The sequence below is a fragment of the Mesoplodon bidens genome (assembly GCF_964165515.1).
Source record: "Mesoplodon bidens genome assembly, chromosome: X".
NCBI classification, from domain to species: domain Eukaryota; kingdom Metazoa; phylum Chordata; class Mammalia; order Artiodactyla; family Ziphiidae; genus Mesoplodon; species Mesoplodon bidens.
In genome coordinates, this window is record NC_138163.1 from 135,793,125 (window position 1) to 135,811,164 (window position 18,040).

An 18,040-nucleotide genomic window follows, 5' to 3' on the forward strand; every position below is an offset into this window, starting at 1 on the left:
TCAAATGTTTTTCTGCAGCAATTGAGATTATTATGTATTCTTTTCCCTTATTGTTAATTTGACTATATTTATTGATTTTCATATACTGAACCACACTATAGTCCAGGTATAACTCCCACTTATTCACTGTGTATTATCATTTTAATATGCTGAATTCAATTTGTGAGTTTATTGTTGATGATTTTGTATCATGGTTTACAAGGGATACTTGTCTGTAGGTTTCTTATAGTGTCTTTCTCTAGCTGAAGTACCAGGGTAATGCTGGACTCAAATGAGGAGTGTTCCCTCCTCAACTTAAAAAAATTTTTTAGAATGATTGCTATGAAGATGTTATTTGAATGTTTGACAGAATTCATAAGTGACATCATCAGGTCCAGTGCTGTTCTTTGTTGTAAGATGTTTGATTACTGATGCATTCTCCTTACTAGTTTTATGGCTATTCATGAGTTAGTTCTGGTAGGGTTAATGTTTCTAGGTATTTATCTACTTCTACTTTACTTAACTTGGTGATGTATAATACTTCATACTATTTTCTTAGAATCTGACATATTTTGCCACCAGGTGTCACATCTCCAGTTTCATTTGATTTCAGCACTTTGAGTCTTCTCTTCATTATCATTTCATTTGTCAATTTTATTGATCTTTTCGAAGAGCAGTTTGGTTTCAGTTATTTCTCTATTTCTTCTCTCTTCTGTCTTTTATCTCAGTGCTAAACTTTATTATTTACTTCCTCTTGCTAACTGTGGGATGAGTATGTTCTTCTAGTACCTTAACTTGTCAAGTTAGGTTGCTGATTTAAGATCCTTTTCTTTTTTAATGTGTTTTAGAAACAAGGTCATTAGAGATCAATATCCTTGATGAATACTGATGCAAAAATCCTCACCAAAATACTGTACTACCAAATTGAATTCAACAGCACATTATGGATTATACACCACGAACAAGCAGGATTTTCAAATCAATCAATGTAATATACCACATTAACAGAATAAAGGGAAAAATACCAATGATCATCTCAAGTGATTGAGAAAAAGGATCAGACAAAACCAAACACCCTGTTATGATAAGAAATAAAAAAGCAAGAGAAGGAAACAACATAAAAAGCTATATATGAGGGCTTCCCTGGTGGCGCAGTGGTTGAGAGTCCGCCTGCCGATGCAGGGACACAGGTTCGTGCCCCAGTCCGGTAAGATCCCATATGCCACGGAGCGGCTGGGCCCATGAGCCATGGGCGCTGGGCCTGTGCGTCTGGAGCCTGTGCTCTGCAGCAGGAGAGGCCACAGCAGTGAGGGGCCCAAGTACCGCAAAAAAAAAAAAAAAAAAGCCGTATATGAAAAACCCACAACAAACATCATACTCAATACTGAAAGCTTTTCCTTTAAGATCTGGAATAAATTAAGGCTGATCACTTCCACCACTTCTATTTAACACAGAACTATAACTCTGAGTCAGAGCATTTAGGTAAGAAAATTAATTAATTAATTAATTTTAAAAGGCATCCCAATCAAAAAATGATGATAAATTATGTCTGTTGGAGATGATATAATCTTGTATGTAGAAAACGCTAAAGCTTCCACAATATAATTTTAAAAGTGTTAGGACTAATTAACAATTTCACTGGAGTTGCAAGATACAAATGATTTTATATCTTAAAAATCACCTTAAAAATCAGTTCACTAACAATGAACCACCCAAAAAGGAAATTAAGAAAACTTAAGAATAAAATCAACCAAAGAGGAAAGATTTCATATACCCTGAAAAACTACAACATTTTTGAAGGAAACTGAAGACATACGTCAAACCCCGATTCAAGACAAACTACAAACCTACAGTAATCGAAGTAGTATAGTTCTGACATAAAGACACACATGTGGACTAAAGGAATACAAGAGAAAGCTCAGAAATAATCCTCAATCGTATGGTCAAATGATCTTCAACAAGAGTACTAAGAACATTCAATGTGAAAAGAATAATCTTTTCAACAGATGTTGCTGGGAAAACTGAATATCCACTGAATATTTACATATAAAAAAGAATGTAAAATACCACATGCAAAAATTAACTCAAAAGAATTAAATATCTAAAACCCCAAACTATAAAACTCCTAGAAAAAAACACAGGAGAAAATATTCATGATATTAAATGTGGCAAAATTTTCTTGACAAAAACACCAAAATCACAGGCAACAAACAATAGGTAAACTGATCTCAAACTCAAAAAATTCTGTACATCAAGGGACACAATCAACAATGTGAAAGGCAGAATTGAACAAATCAACCTGTAGAACTGAACAAAAAAAAGTAAAAATCATATGTGATGTGGGGGCAATACCCAGAATATTCAAGAATTCTTATAACTCAACAATAACAAAATCAAATAACCTGATTGAAAAATGGGCAGAGGACTCAAACATTCTCCAAAGATGATGTACAAATGAATAGTGAGCATATGAAAAGATACTCAGCATCACTAATCATCCAAGAAATGTAAATCAAACCTCGATGAGATATTGGCCCACACCCATTAGAATGGCTACCACCAAAAACTCAGAAAACAAACAAAAGAATAAGGGTTAATGAGGATGTGGAGAAACTGGAACTCTTGTACACTACTGCTAGGTATGTAAAATGGTGCAACCATCATGGGAAATAAACATGGTAGTATCTCGAAAAATAAAAAAATAGAATTACCATATGACCCAGCAATCCCACTTTTGTGTATATATGCAGAAGAACTGAAGGCAGAGTCTCATACAGATATTTGCAAAAATGTGTTCACTGCATCATTACTCCTGATCACCAAGAGGTGTAACCAATTACCAAAGTACCCACTGACAGATGAATGGATTAATACAATATGGTATTCACACACAGTGGAATACTATTCAGCCTTAGAAAGAGTAAATTCTGACCCACGTGACAACGTGGATAAACCTTGAGGATGTTATGTTAATGAAATAAGCCAGTCACTAAAGAACAAATGACTTATGATTCCACTAATATAAGGTATGTAATCAAATTCATAGAGACAAAAAGTAGAAGGGTAATTGCCAGGAGCTAGGAGAAAGGGGAAATGGTTATTGTTTAATGGTATCGTTTCAGTTTTACAAGATGAATAAAGTTCTGGAGATGAATGGTGGTGGCTGCATAACAATGTGAATGAATGTTCTTAATATCACTAAATGGTATAGCTGAAAACAGGAAAGTGCTAAATTTTCTTATGTATGTTTTAATACAATTTAAATAACATACATATAATCTGGACTTAGTAGATTCAAACAGTATAACAGAAAAGCTCAACCTATACTTAGCCTTCATGAAGCTAACTAAACCTCACTGCTCTTGCAAACCATTCTAAGACAGTAAACATTAATAACAACTATCTTAAACTACTTACAAAGTATTTTGCAATTAATGTTATAAAAACATACATAAAACACTGAGTTAAATATTTAAATGCATATAATAAATTGTTTATTCTGTACTATAATTCAGTAAGAATTTTTAAGTCCTATGTAAAATAATAAGGTAAAGTATAAAAATACTTATTTCTAAATTAACACATTTAAATCTTAATACAAATATTTAAAATTAAAACTTGAATTGCTACAGTGCATTCAGTAAGGCTGAAGGCATATCTTTAATGTACTGGTAGTCTGGAGGAGTATCTTAAACAAAACAGCGATTCCTAATTATTTTCTCCCCGTCATGCATGATGAGGCTCATATGCTATCTATGGGCTTATTAACATATGTCTACGATCATACAGATGCAATGCTAAAATGCAAGCCTTTACAAAGCGTAGTTTATATAGAACAATGCATACAAACAATAGTTTCTCAAAATGGTTATAAAACTACCTGCTAATAATGGACAATCAACTACCTAATAAGTGATCTTACAAGAGTTCTCCCTCTCTCATAAGAAAACAAAATTTGAGTGAGAATCCTATTTTCAGGAGAATAAACCTAAATATTTATTTAAAAGTAAATTTTTTTCCTTCTTCATGTTCCTTTAAATTTTGTTCCACATGTTATTTCTAGGACCTTTGCACCAGCAATTTGTCTGGTTAATTCTGTACTCATTCTTCAACCTTCAACTCAAATATGGCCTTTCTGAAGTATCCCTGACAGGTCTCATCAATCCCCCTGCACAGCCTCCTGCACTTTCCTTTTTTTGGAATCTATGTGAACATCTCTCTGTAAGACAGTAAAACATAAACTCCATAATGACAACAGCCTTATTAGAGTTTTGCTCATGATGAATCCCAAGAAGCCTGTAAGATATGTCAAGTGTTCCAGCAATCTAGCAACCACTGGCAGAATTTGAGTAAACAAATGCCAAGGACTCCTAATTATTATATGTCCTTTGCAACTGTTTCCACAAACTGATGTTAAGAAATTCCTCACCCCAAATCCAGAATCTTATTCTCATATATTGATTAAAAACTATCTCTGGATCACTCTCACTAATTTATTCCATGAGGATCTAGAGGTATGGTGATCTGTAATGGCTACCAAAATAGAATATTAAATCATTGTTACCCTTATTTAGTCTATTTACAGAAAAAAACAAATCTTTTAGTCCTCATACCCAGAATATAAAAATCATAGCCTTATTCCCCTTATTGAAAAACTTTCACACACTGCTGGTGAGAACACAAAATGGTAGTCCATCACTTTGAAAGACAATTTAGCAGTTTCTTACAAACTAAAAATAGGTTTACCATACAAACCAGCAATCATACACCTAGATATTTACCCAAACGAAAACATATGTCCAGGGCTTCCATGGTGGCGCAGTGGTTAAGAATCCACTTGCCAATGCAGGGGACACGGGTTCAAGCCCTGGTGCAGGAAGATCCCACATGCCACGGAGCAACTAAGCCCATGCGCCACAACTACTGAGCCCGTGCGCCACAACTGCTGACGCCTGCGTGCCTAGACCCTGTGCTCTGCCACAAGAGAAACCAGCACAATGAGAAGCCCATGCAATGCAACGGAGAGTAGCCCTGGCTCACTGGTAGTAGAGAAAGCCCACATGCAGCAACGAAGACCCAACACAGCCATAAATAAATAAATTTATTTTTAAAAAACACCAGGGACTTCCCTGGTGGCAAAACGGTTAAGAATCCACCTGCCAATGCAGGGGACACAGGTTCAAGCCCTGCTCCGGGAAGATCCCATATGCTGCAGAGCAACTTAAGCCCATACCCACAACTACTGAGACTGCGTGCCACAAATACTGAAGCCCACGCACCTAGAGCCCATGCTCCGCAACAAGAGAAGCCACCGCAATGAGAAGCCCGCTCACCACAACAAAGAGTAGCTAGCTCTCTGCTCACTGCAAATAGAGAAAGCCCATGCGCAACAATGAAGACCCAATGCAGCCAAATGTAAATAAATTTATTTTTTTTTAAAAGCAAAAAACTTATGTCCAAACCTGGGCAAAACCTGCGCACAAAAGTTTCTAGCAGCTCTATTCACATTTGCCAAAAATTGGAAGCAACCAAGGTGGGTAAACAAAATCAACAACAAAAATACTGTTACATTCAAATAATAAGTATTATTCATAGACAAAAGAAATGACATCATGCAACAACAACAAAAAAAAAAACAGAGAAGTCTCAAATTCATACTGTTGTAAAGTGGTTTCTTTATAACCAGTCTGAAAAGCCTACATACTGTATGATTCCAAGTACGTAACATTCTGGAAAAGGCAATACTATAGAGACAGCAGAAACTTTAGTGGCTGCCAAGTATTCAGGGAGTGGGAAGAAGAGATGAATGGGTAGAGCACAGGGCATTTTAGGGACCTGGAACTTTTCCCTATAATAATGAATGCATGACATTATATATTTGTCCTAACCCACAGAATTGCACAATATAAAGAATGAACCCTAACATAAAACTATGGCCTTTAGTTAACACTAACGTATCAATACAAACTTATCAGTCATAACAAATACATCATACTGAAGCAAGAAGTGAACAACAGAGAAAAGGGGACGGATAGGAACTCTCTATTTTCTGTGTAGTCTTCCTGCAAACCTAAAACTCCTCTAAAAAATAGCCTATGAAAAATTTTTCCACTTGGAAAAGTTACCTTTCACAAAAATATTTGTTACCATGTAATTGGTTTTCAAATGAAATACTGAAGAATTTTTAATCTGTAATTTAAATTTACAACATGGTAAATATCAAGAGATAACACACAGAAACTAATACTTCATGAGATTCTCAAAACTTTTTATGGTTAATGGGCCTTGAAACCAAAAAAAATTGAGAACTGCTACCCTGTTAAGAAGTCCAACATACAAAATAAGCTCCTTTTGCTAATTATCTTACTGTGATAAAAAACAAAGAACATGCAATTTTACCTGCAATTGTCTACATCAACTTTAATCATTGCACATCTCTACTCTCCATGTGAGAAAAAACTAAAATTCCTCTTAATATTACTTTCCCTAGCAAGGTACAATAATTTTTTAGCAGTGTTAGTATTCTTAAAGCTTAACAAAGGTATTCTTAACAAGGCACCTAACACTTGCCCCAAAAGACTGAAGCAGCACTACAGAGCGATCCACATGGCAAGGAACTGATGCCTCCTGTCAACAGTCAGTCTTCTGAATAAGTCATCACAGATGTGAATACTCCAGTCTCAGTCAAGCCTTCAGATAGAAGACTGCTACCCACAGCTGGCACCCTGAGTAAAATCTCTAGAGAGACCCTGACCCAGAACCATCAATGGAATTAAATGAACAAATACAACTAAAGAATTACAGTAAGATAAGATAGCAAATACTGAGTCTAAGTTTCTCTCTGTCTTTTTTTCTTTTTTGGCCACACCCAACAGCATGTGGGATCTTAGTTCCCAGACCAGGGATGGAACACATGACCCCAGCAGTGGAATCACGAAGGCTTAACCACTGGACCAGCAGGGAAGTGCCCAAGTCTTTCATTTTAAGGTTAAATAACTCACAAGTTGGTTGAAGTCACCCAAATCATGAAAACCAAAAGTATTTTTCGACACTGCTGACTGTCTAATAAGAAGGTAAAATCACAAGCAGCGGATTAAAGCTCCACAACAATCACCTTGATGTACCCTGCATCTGTGGAATACATGAATAGACAACGAATCATCCCAAACTGAGGAGCCAGGAGTCAATACTGTGCCTCTGACGTGGGAGAGCCAACTTCAGGACACTGGTCCACAAGAGACCTCCCAGCTCCACATAATATCAAACGGCAAAAATCTTCCAGAGATCTCCATCTCAACACCAGCACCCAGCTTCACTCAACGACCAGCAAGCTACAGTGCTGGTCACCCTATGCCAAACAACTAGCAAGACAGGAACACAACGCCACCCATTAGCAGAGAGGCAGCCTAAAATCATAAAAAGTCCACAGACACCCCAAAACACACCACCAGACATGGACCTGCCTAACAGAAAGACAAGATCCAGCTTCATCCACCAAAACACAGGCACTAGTCCCCTCCACCAGGAAGCCTACACAACCCACTGAACCAACCTTAGCCATTGGGGACAGACACCAAAAACAACGGGAACTACGAACCTGCAGCCTGCAAAAGGGAGACCCGAAACACAGTAAGATAAGCAAAATGAGAAGACAGAAAAACACACAGCAGGAGAAGGAGCGAGATAAAAACCCACCAGACCTAACAAATGAAGAGGAAATAGGCAGTCTACCTGAAAAAGGATTCAGAATAATGATAGTGACGATGATCCAAAATCTTGGAAATAGAATAGACAAAATGCAAGAAACAGCTAACACGGACCTAGAAGAACTAAAGATGAATCAAGCAACGATTAAAAACACAATAGGGCTTCCCTGGTGGCTCAGTGGTTGAGAGTCCGCCTGCCGATGCAGGGGACACGGGTTCGTGCCCCGGTCTGGGAAGATACCACATGCCATGGAGCAGCTGGGCCCGTGAGCCATGGCCGCTGAGCCTGCGAATATGGAGCCTGTGCTCCGGAACGGGAGAGGCCACAACAGTTAGAGGCCCGTGTACCGCAAAAAAAAAAAAAAAAAAAAAAAAAAAAAAACACACAATAAATGAAATGAAAAGTACTCTAGATGGGATCAATAGCAGAATAACTGAGGCAGAAGAATGGATAAGTGACGTGGAAGATAAAATAGTGGAAATAAGTACTGCAGAGCAGAAGAAAGAAAAAAAGAATGAAAAGAACTGAAGACAGTCTCAGAGACCTCTGGGACAACATTAAACGCACCAACATTCGAATTATAGGGATTCCAGAAGAAGAAGAGAAAAAGAAAGGGACTGAGAAAATATTTGCAGAGATTGTAGTTGAAAACTTAATAAGAGATTATAGTTGAAATATGGGGAAAGGAAATAGTCAAGTCCAGGAGGCACAGAGAGTCCCATACAGGATAAATCCAAGGAGAAATACGCCAAGACACATATTAATCACATTGTCAAAAATTAAACACAAAGAAAACATATTAAAAGCAGCAAGGGAAAAACAACAAATAACACACAAGGGAATACCCATAAGGTTAACAGCTGATCTTTCAACAGAAACTCTGCAAGCCAGAAGGGACTGGCAGGACATATTTAAAGTGATGAAGGAGAAAAACCTGCAACCAAGATTACTCTACCCAGCAAGGATCTCATTCAGATTTGATGGAGAAATTAAAATGTTTACAGACAAGCAAAAGCTGGAAGAGTTCAGCACCACCAAACCAGCTTTAAACCAAATGCTAAAGGAACTTCTCTAGGCAAGAAACACAACAGAAGGAAAAGATCTACAATAACGAACCCAAAACAGTTAAGAAAATGGGAATAGGAACATACATATCGATAATTACCTTAAATGTAAATGGACTAAATGCTCCCACCAAAAGACACAGACTGGCTGAATGGATACAAAATCAAGACCCATATATATGCTGTCTACAAGAGACCCACTTCAGACCTAGAGACACATACAGACTGAAAGTAAGGGGATGGAAAAAGATATTCCAGGCAAATGGAAACCAAAAGAAAGCTGGAGTAGCAATCCTCATATCAGACAAAATAGACTTTAAAATAAAGACTACTAGAAGAGACAAAGAAGGACACTACATAATGATCAAGGGATCGATCCAAGAAGAAGATATAACAATTGTAAATATTTATGCCCCGAACATAGGAACACCTCAATACATAAGGCAAATACTAACAGCCATAAAAGGGGAAATCGACAGTAACACACTCATAGTAGGGGACTTTAACACCCCACTTTCACCAATGGACAAATCATCCAAAATGAAAATAAATAAGGAAACACAAGCTTTAAATGATACATTAAACAAGATGGACTTAATTGATATTTAGAGGACATTCCATCCAAAAACAACAGAATACACATTTTTCTCAAGTGCTCATGGAACATTCTCCAGGATAGATCATATCTTGGGTCACAAATCAAGCCTTGGTAAATTTAAGAAAATTGAAATTGTATCAAGTATCTTTTCCGACCACAATGCTATAAGACTAGATATCAATTACAGGAAAAGATCTGAAAAAATACAAACACATGGAGGCTAAACAATACACTACTTAATAACGAAGTGATCACTGAAGAAATCAAAGAGGAAATTAAAAAATACCTAGAAACAAATGACAATGGAGACATGACGACCCAAAACCTATGGGATGCAGCAAAAGCAGCTCTAAGAGGGAAGTTTATAGCAATACAATCCCACCTTAAGAAACAGGAAACATCTCGAATAAACAACCTGACCCTGCACCTAAAGCAATTAGAGAAAGAAGAACAAAAACACCCCAAAGTTAGCAAAGGAAAGAAATCATAAAAATCAGATCAGAAATAAATGAAAACGAAATGAAGGAAACGACAGCAAAGATCAATAAAACTAAAAGCTGGTTCTTTGAGAAGATAAACAAAATTGATAAACCATTAGCCACACTCAAGAAAAAAAGGGAGAAGACTGAAATCAATAGAATTAGAAATGAAAAAGGAGAAGTAACAACTGACACTGCAGAAATACAAAAGATCAGGAGAGATTACTACAAGCAACTCTATGAAAATAAAATGGACAACCTGGAAGAAATCGACAAATTCTTAGAAATGCACAATCTGCCAAGACTGAATCAGGAAGAAATAGAAAATATGAACAGACCAATCACAAGCACTGAAATTGAAACTGTGATTAAAAATCTTCCAACAGGGCTTCCCTGGTGGCGCAGTGGTTGAGAGTCCGCCTGCCGAGGCAGGGGACACGGGGGGTTCGTGCCCGGGTCCGGGAAGATCCCACATGCCGTGGAGCAGCTGTGCCCGTGAGCCGTGGCTGCTGAGCCTGTGCGTCCGGAGCCTGTGCTCCACAACGGGAAAGACCACAACGGTGAGAGGCCCACGTACCGCAAAAAAAAAAAAAAGAGGATACAGCTGCCTACTGGCAGAATAACAATTTTCAAAGCACTTCAGGTCTCCCCTTTCCCTAAAAGGAACTGCACATCATGATCACCCATTAAGTTTCGCTTTTTTCCCCCTTAGTTATCTAGGTTCCACCCTGGAACTATTCAGTTAGAAGCCCCTAGAATCTATCCTAGGAGCTAATTAAAATTTTCAATAAGCTCCATAGGTATTCTGAGCTGAGGTAGAAAATTATAATTATACAATGACTCTGAAAACAGAGTAAGAAAAAGGATTTATGTCAAATACGTGCATAATGCATGTGTACGTTTGGTAAAACACAGGACTAGCAAACACGTATTTAAAGAATAAACTTAAAGGCTTCCCTGGTGGCACAGTGGTTGAGAATCCGCCTGCCGATGCAGGTGACACGGGTTCGTGCCCCAGTCCGGGAAGATCCCACATGCCGCGGACCGGCTGGGCCCGTGAGCCATGGCCACTGAGCCTGCGCGTCCGGAGCCTGTGCTCCGCAACAGGAGAGGCTACAACAGTGAGAGGCCCGCGTACAGCAAAAACAATACAAAAAAGATCCAAGAATAAACTTAGATATGATTTTGCATCAATCTACAATATTTTTTCACATCTTCCTTAAATGTATACAATAATGATCACTTTATAAAAATAAAGTAAAATAAAAATAAGTAAATTCAAACCCCAATAGACAGAAAATGCTGTAAGTTTCATACAGTCTCTTTTTCTTCTTTTAGAACACTAAGATATAAATAGACCTTGGTTATTACAGTCATCCCATTTTCCGGATTATTTACGAAACAGATATATTAAGAGTCTTGTGTCACACCATGAACCCGAAACAGATGCCACACTAGTTAAAGCCTTTCTCTCTTCCTCCCTGAATAGGGAATTTAGTCCACTGGTCTAAAGAAAAAGAAAAGCTGAAAACAAAACAAAAAAATCTATTATTTCTATTTCAATAATTTCCCAAGCACTGAAAACTCACTGTCTGTCACACACACATACTAACTTAATTCTGCACAGCATCTATAGAAAACAAACCAATTTTAAACACAACATAAAACTTCAAACTCTTATATTGAAGGAACAGAACTGCACAACAAACCAGTCTTTTATAGATGACTTCAGTGAATGACAGGAAGACAAATGCCTCAATTTTTTTATCTCTTACAAATAGTATGTTATTCAAACATCTTTAGGAATAAACACACCAATTTAAATATTCTAAATATGCTGGGAATAAAAGGCAAAAGTAATATGCTGGGAGAACTTTATTCAATACACATCTCTGTGGCTACTCCTCAGTCATGAAATGTTTTAATAATCTTTAAAACAATATTACAAATGAAATATTTTAATCAAACCTAAGTCTACTCTGATACATTAAGTTTCAATGTTTAAAAATGAAAAAGAATATAAACCAGTGATTTATTATAGAATATTACGACAATAATTGGTACAATGGTTGGAATCACCATAGCTGAGCCTAAAACTCAAAAGACAAATTCGCTATTAATTAAAAACTATCAAAACAGTCATGGTTTTATTTATTCATCTACAAGATTACAGCTGCATGCTTATAAACAATTGACAAGTGATTACTGCCCACAGTAATTACTGCCTACTCTTAAAAGATCACTCTAAGGACTTCATGTTAGACAAATTAGATAAGTGCGTAGAGTTGGGGGGGTAGGGGGGTTGGGGGAGTATAACAAATAATTATCAGCATTATTTTAAAAGCTGCACAAGTGATTTTAATGCACTATCAGGGTTGAGCAAAAACTCTGCATTAACCCTTTCCCAAATACTAATATCAGACCTTCTGTTCAAGTTAAGACTAATAATAATGAATACTTATTATTAAAAGAACAAAATGGAAGTTAAAATTTTCTTTCTTTTTTTTTTTTTTTTTTTTTCGGTACGCGAGCCTCTCACTGTTGTGGCCTCTCCCGTTGCGGAGCCTGTGCTCCGGACGCGCAGGCCCAGAGGCCACGGCTCACGGGCCCAGCCGCTCCGCGGCATGTGGGATCTTCCTGGACCGGGGCATGAACCCGTGTCCCCTGCATCGGCAGGCGGACTCTCAGCCACTGCGCCACCAGGGAAGCCCTAAAAATTTATTTCTTGAGTGCTGAAATAAGGAAAAATACATCAAGATTCAGGAAATGTAAGGTCAAAGTAAAAATGCAATGACATTTAACATAAAAGTGGTATTCTCACAATGGTTGCCCAACAATGTAACTGTACTTAACATCACTGAACTACACCCTTAAAAACAGTTAAGACAGCAAATTTTATGTGTATTTTACCACAATTTAAAACAAAATTTAATTGTCACTGTCATTTAGAATATAAATTAATTTACCATTGCTAGTGTGAGGATACACCAGACAGATCAACAGCACAGAACTGACAGTCCAGAAATAAGCCCTTACTTATAAGACCTTTGAATATGTCAAATAATTGTCAACAAGGGTGCCAAGACTATTCAAGGGAGAAAAAAAAGTCTTTTGAACAACCTGTACTAAAACAACTGGATATCCACATGAAAGATGAATTTGGATTCCTAACTTACACAGTCCACAAAAGTTAACCCCAAACGGATTACAGACTAAGTACTTTAAATATAAAATCCTTAAGGAAAGAAATTTGACTGAGTCTTTATGACCTTCAGTTAAGCAAACATTTCTTGGCTAGACTGAAAAGTGATAAAAAGAAAAACATTAAGGGACCTCCCTGGTGGCGTAGTGGTTAAGAATTCTCCTGCCAATGCAGGGGACACAGGTTCAATCCCTGCTCCTGGAAGATCCCGGAGCAACTAAGCCCGCAAGCCACAACTACTGAGCCCACGTGCTGCAACTACTAAAGCCTGTGTGCCTAGAGCCCGTGTTCCACAACGAGAAGCCCCCGCAATGAGAAGCCCATGTGGCACAATGAGGAGTAGCCCCCATGTGGCGCAATGAGGAGTAGCCCCCACTCACCACAACTATTGAAAGCCCGCGCACAGCAACGAAGACCCAACACAGCGATTAATTAATTTTAAAAGAAAGAAAAACAATAAACTGAACTTCATCAAAATTTGAAACTACTCACTTCAAAACATACCATACAGAAAGTGAAAAGAGAAAACACAGATTAGGAGAAATATTGCAAGTCATGTATCACAGAAAAGATAAAACCTAAACAAATAACAATTTTTAAAAAACTAATTTAAAATATGAGCAGATGGGCCTCCCTGGTGGCGCAGTGGTTGAGAGTCCGCCTGCCGATGCAGGGGATACGGGTTCGTGCCCCGGTCTGGGAGGATCCCATATGCCGCGAAGCGGCTGGGCCCGTGAGCCATGGCCTCTGGGCCTGCGCGTCCGGAGCCTGTGCTCCGCAACGGGAGAGGCCACAACAGTGAGAGGCCCGCATACCGCAAAAAGAAAAAAAAATAAAAATAAAAATAAAAAATAAAATAAAATATGAGCAGAGTCTAGACAGACATTTCTCCAAAGATTTGCTAACAGCTGATAAGTACATGAGAATATGTTCAATATAATTAGTTACTAGGTCAGTTCAAATTAACCACAATAAGATACCACAACACACTCACTAGAATGGATATAACCAGAAAGTCAAAATGTACTCAAAATGAACTGGAAACCTCATAAACTCCTGCTAGAAAGTAAGACGGAGGCAACCTCTTTGGAAACAATTGCGCAGTTTAAGTTAAACATAAATTTACAATACAATAACTTTGGTCCCAGCTATCTACCCAACATAAAAATGTATTGTTCACACACCAAGACTTGAAAATTAGTGTTTGTAACATCTTTACTTGAAGTCCATAGCACACAGATGCATATTACAATATGAATAAACCTCAAAAACATTATCTAAGTGAAATAAGTCTGATACAAAGACTACATATTCTATGATTCCATTTATCTGAAACATCCATGATAGGCAATTCTAGAGATAAGAAGTAGATTAGAAATTGCCTAGGACTAGAAACAAAAGGTGGGGGGGCGGGGGGAGTGGGATCTGAGGATCTGGATGTCTGCAGGTGAAAGGTAGTAACCAGAGTGATGGAAATACTCAAAAATTGGATTGGTTTGTTGTTTTTACAGCACTATAAATTTATACCTAATTGTATATGTTAAAGAAGTAAATTTTATGGAATGTAAATTGCCTAATTGTATATGTTAAAGAAGTAAATTTTATGGTATGTAAAATATATACCTCACTAAAGCTGTTAAAAAATTAACTTACATGATGACCAAAAGACTCAATTGTCATTCCAATTTGTAAGGACAAATCCTTTAACACACACACAACAAAAAAAGAAATGTGGTGTCCACATTAAAATGCTGAAACAAATGTGAAAATATTAAAAAGCTTAAAGTGTGCATTTGTCTAGCTAGACAATAATTGAACGTTGAAATTTCATTACAAATATCCAATTTCAGAGTAAGCTGCATTAGAAATACTTCATCAAACAAAAATTATCCATGAAAAGTACTTTATCTTACTGGAATCTGAAAATGCATTTCAAAATCATAGAAGTAAAAAACCCATCTCTACCCACTAGTATGGTTTAAAGTAAAACCTAGTCTTAAAAATTACTTGAGAACTTAGATTGTCAAATGTAATGTTTTGCTGTTATGCTGTCAGTACAGAAATTTTCTCCAACTTCAGAAGAAACATTAGATATTATTAGGGCCGAGCAAGAAGAAGTGTAACAATAATTAAAATATCAAGATGATAGGTTAAACTTTTGTGTTAAAATTGTAAGGGAAAAGGGTAAGAAGGAAAAAGTTATAATTTTAAAAATTTATCTTTAAATTTATGAAATACAACACATTCTCAGGTGCACTTTGAATCAATAATTGCAAATGGTTCCTAAATACTGGGACAATGAAGTTTAATACATTTAAACTAAACCTACATGGTTTAATTATCGAATTAGTAGAGCAAGGAAAATTTGTCTTTAAGTTTAGGATAGGCACCAAGACTTCTTGTCAACTAATGCTTACTCAGGACATAATCTCTAATGATAAGACCCAATAAAAGATCTTTCCTAAGCAGAGCATACCAAATTGTTTTCTAACACCGAGAGTATGTATACGAAGTGTTATACGCTTTCTCAGGATGAACGTGTTTACTGGTTAAGTAAAAGTTACAAAATATATCATTTTCAAAATACAGCATGACTAAGCCACATTTAAAACTCGCTGAATTAAGTTTAAAAAACTCATAAACACCTGTAGCAGAAACTGCACAGTGGCATATTCAGTAACATTTTAACAGAATTCCATAAAATAACTGAAATATCTGCTCCGCAACTGTAAATTAATATTTCATAAAAACGAAAAGTATCTTATATATCCGAAACATAATGGCTGACATTAACAAAAATGAAGTTTTACTACTAAGAAACGGAATGAAGCTACTATTTTTATAGCAACACAAAAAAACAAAAAAGTAAAACCTAGTTTGGAACAGTTCTTCATTGAAACATCTTTCACCCTCCTCGGCCCTCACCACTTTGGTGTGCTATCCGAGGCTATCTCGGAATATGGACAAACGTCAAGATCTAATAGCCAAGCGTAGCTGGAACCTAGCTCTACTCCGAATCACTCGGTCTCAGTGATGGCGTTTGGTGGCAAGCGCGAGAGGGAATACATCAAGGGTCCTCTGAGGATTGTATCTCAAGGGCCTTTTAGCCTCCAGCCACAGATAAAAGCGTGCCGGAGAAGAGAGGGAGGGACAGAGACGTCAGCCATTTTCCCTTACACTTCAAAACACGGACATGTTCCTAGAGCTGAAGATCCGCACCCTTTAGAACGGTGTCTAGCCCAGTTAGAGCGGACAACAGGGGGCCTAAAAACCTCCAGGCCAGGCAAGGAGAAGGGAAGAAATACTGAACAGATCCATTTGTTGACCCCGGGGAGGTGCGAGTGGCGTGGCCACTCACTGCATAACGCAGATGCTTTTACCCCAAAACCAGACAACGTGATAGCTGACGGAGACGCAAATCTCATCCCAAATACGGAAAAAAACTGCAGATGCCGGGTTCCGGACCGCAGCGTGAGGAAAAAGCCACTGTTCCCACTCCGTCCTCCTCCACATTCTGTGGCCCTCTTACCTCCCTTTTTCTCGCGCCGGCGTGTCTCTGAGCTTAGAGGCGCTCCAACTGGTGAGATTCTCCTGTTTCACGTCCTTAGTCCTCCCGCAGCGGGGGCTTCACCTTCTTGGGCCTGGTCTCTAAGCTGCGACGGAGTCCTAGGTGCCGACACCAACACCAAAATGAGGGGCTAAGGCGGCCGTCTCCCGTAAGGGAGAGGCGGCACGGGGCTCAAGCTCCTGTAAGGCCTGGTGAGGCTGGAAGTAGGTGAGCTCAATAGATCCCCTAAAGGGCGGGGTACGGCGACGTTTGAGCTCAAGCCGTCGGCCGGCCTCGTCGTCCTCAATATGGCGGATCCGGCAAACTGAAAAAAAAAAAAAAAACTACCGGGCCAGTGGCAACCTCAGCGGCGCAGATTTCCACCAGCCTCAGCGCCACCCGGAGCCTGGAGGACCAATCCCCCGCAACGCTCTGCCGCCAAGTCCCGCCTCTCGGCCTCTCCCCCTACTCCTGCGCAGTCCCTTGCCGGTCAACCGTTTCTCTTTTTTCTTCTCTTTCCCCTCCCCCATGGCCTCACTCAGACGGAACTGGAAAGAAGTTCCAACCCAAAGCTGGAAGCAAATCAGTCTGGCTGAGGCACCTTGGTCCTGCACCGCTGGGAAAGGGGTGGGGACCACACGATACACACACCACGTAACTGTTGGAGCAGTAACTGTTGCGCATGCCCTTCCACGGCCTGTAATGGGTCTCATTCCTCTAACCCGTTTCGGTTCTGGAGCTCTTTAGGGGAACAGCTGGACTGAGAACGGGCCAGAATAAAAAAGTACGGTATTAAGACTGGGACTCCCGAGGAGTAACTAATTCAAAGAAGGTATTAAACACAGATTAATCGCGTGTGGTGACCCATCGCCGTCACACTGACATGTTCCCTTGCATCGCTGGGTTTTGTTGCGATGTGAATTTCTTCTTCGCCGAAAAACCCGTATGAATGCTACATCCGATGTCACTTTTTTTCCAGATTCGGAATGCCAGGGAGAAGATGGACCTGAATGGAAAAAATGCTGTGACTGACTTTTGTTCCGTGCTTGGGCAATCTCCGACGCTCAGTTTTGGGCACCACCTCGTACTACCTCGTAGCTTTCCGAGCCCTTCAGCCTTCTCCTAGGGCCCTGGGCGCTGAGGAGGGAAAAACTGTCGATTCGGTAGAATCCAGGGGGCCAGCCACCTCTTTGAGAGAGTAAAATGAAAGCTTGTTGGTTATCCGTGCGAGATATGTTAAGGTGACCATGTGGATTTTGTTCTTTATTAATATGGAATATTTTGTTAATTTATATGTTAAAACAATATTGTATTCCTGGGATAACTGCCACTTAGCCTTGGTGTAGAATATTTTTAAATATATTGCTGGATTCAATTAGTACTATTTGTTCATCTTCTGGGTCCACCTGCAAGCATCCATCCATGTATTATACAATTGCAGGTGTGCTAATGATGGGGATGTCG

The 18,040-nt window shown here is 38.7% G+C and overlaps 1 protein-coding gene across 5 annotated transcripts in view; it reads right to left on the bottom strand.

Annotated features, from left to right (window-relative positions):
* The window catches only part of LOC308608559 (ubiquitin carboxyl-terminal hydrolase 9X-like), a 134,960-nt gene extending 118,072 nt beyond the window's left edge, over positions 1 to 16,888 (bottom strand). For all 5 annotated transcript variants that reach the window (XM_081221780.1, XM_081221779.1, XM_081221778.1 and 2 more), the window contains exon 1: positions 16,559 to 16,888. The gene's annotated coding sequence lies outside the window, so the exon portion shown is untranslated. The remainder of the gene's footprint in view (positions 1 to 16,558) is intronic.
* Positions 16,889 to 18,040: the final 1,152 nt, after the last annotated feature.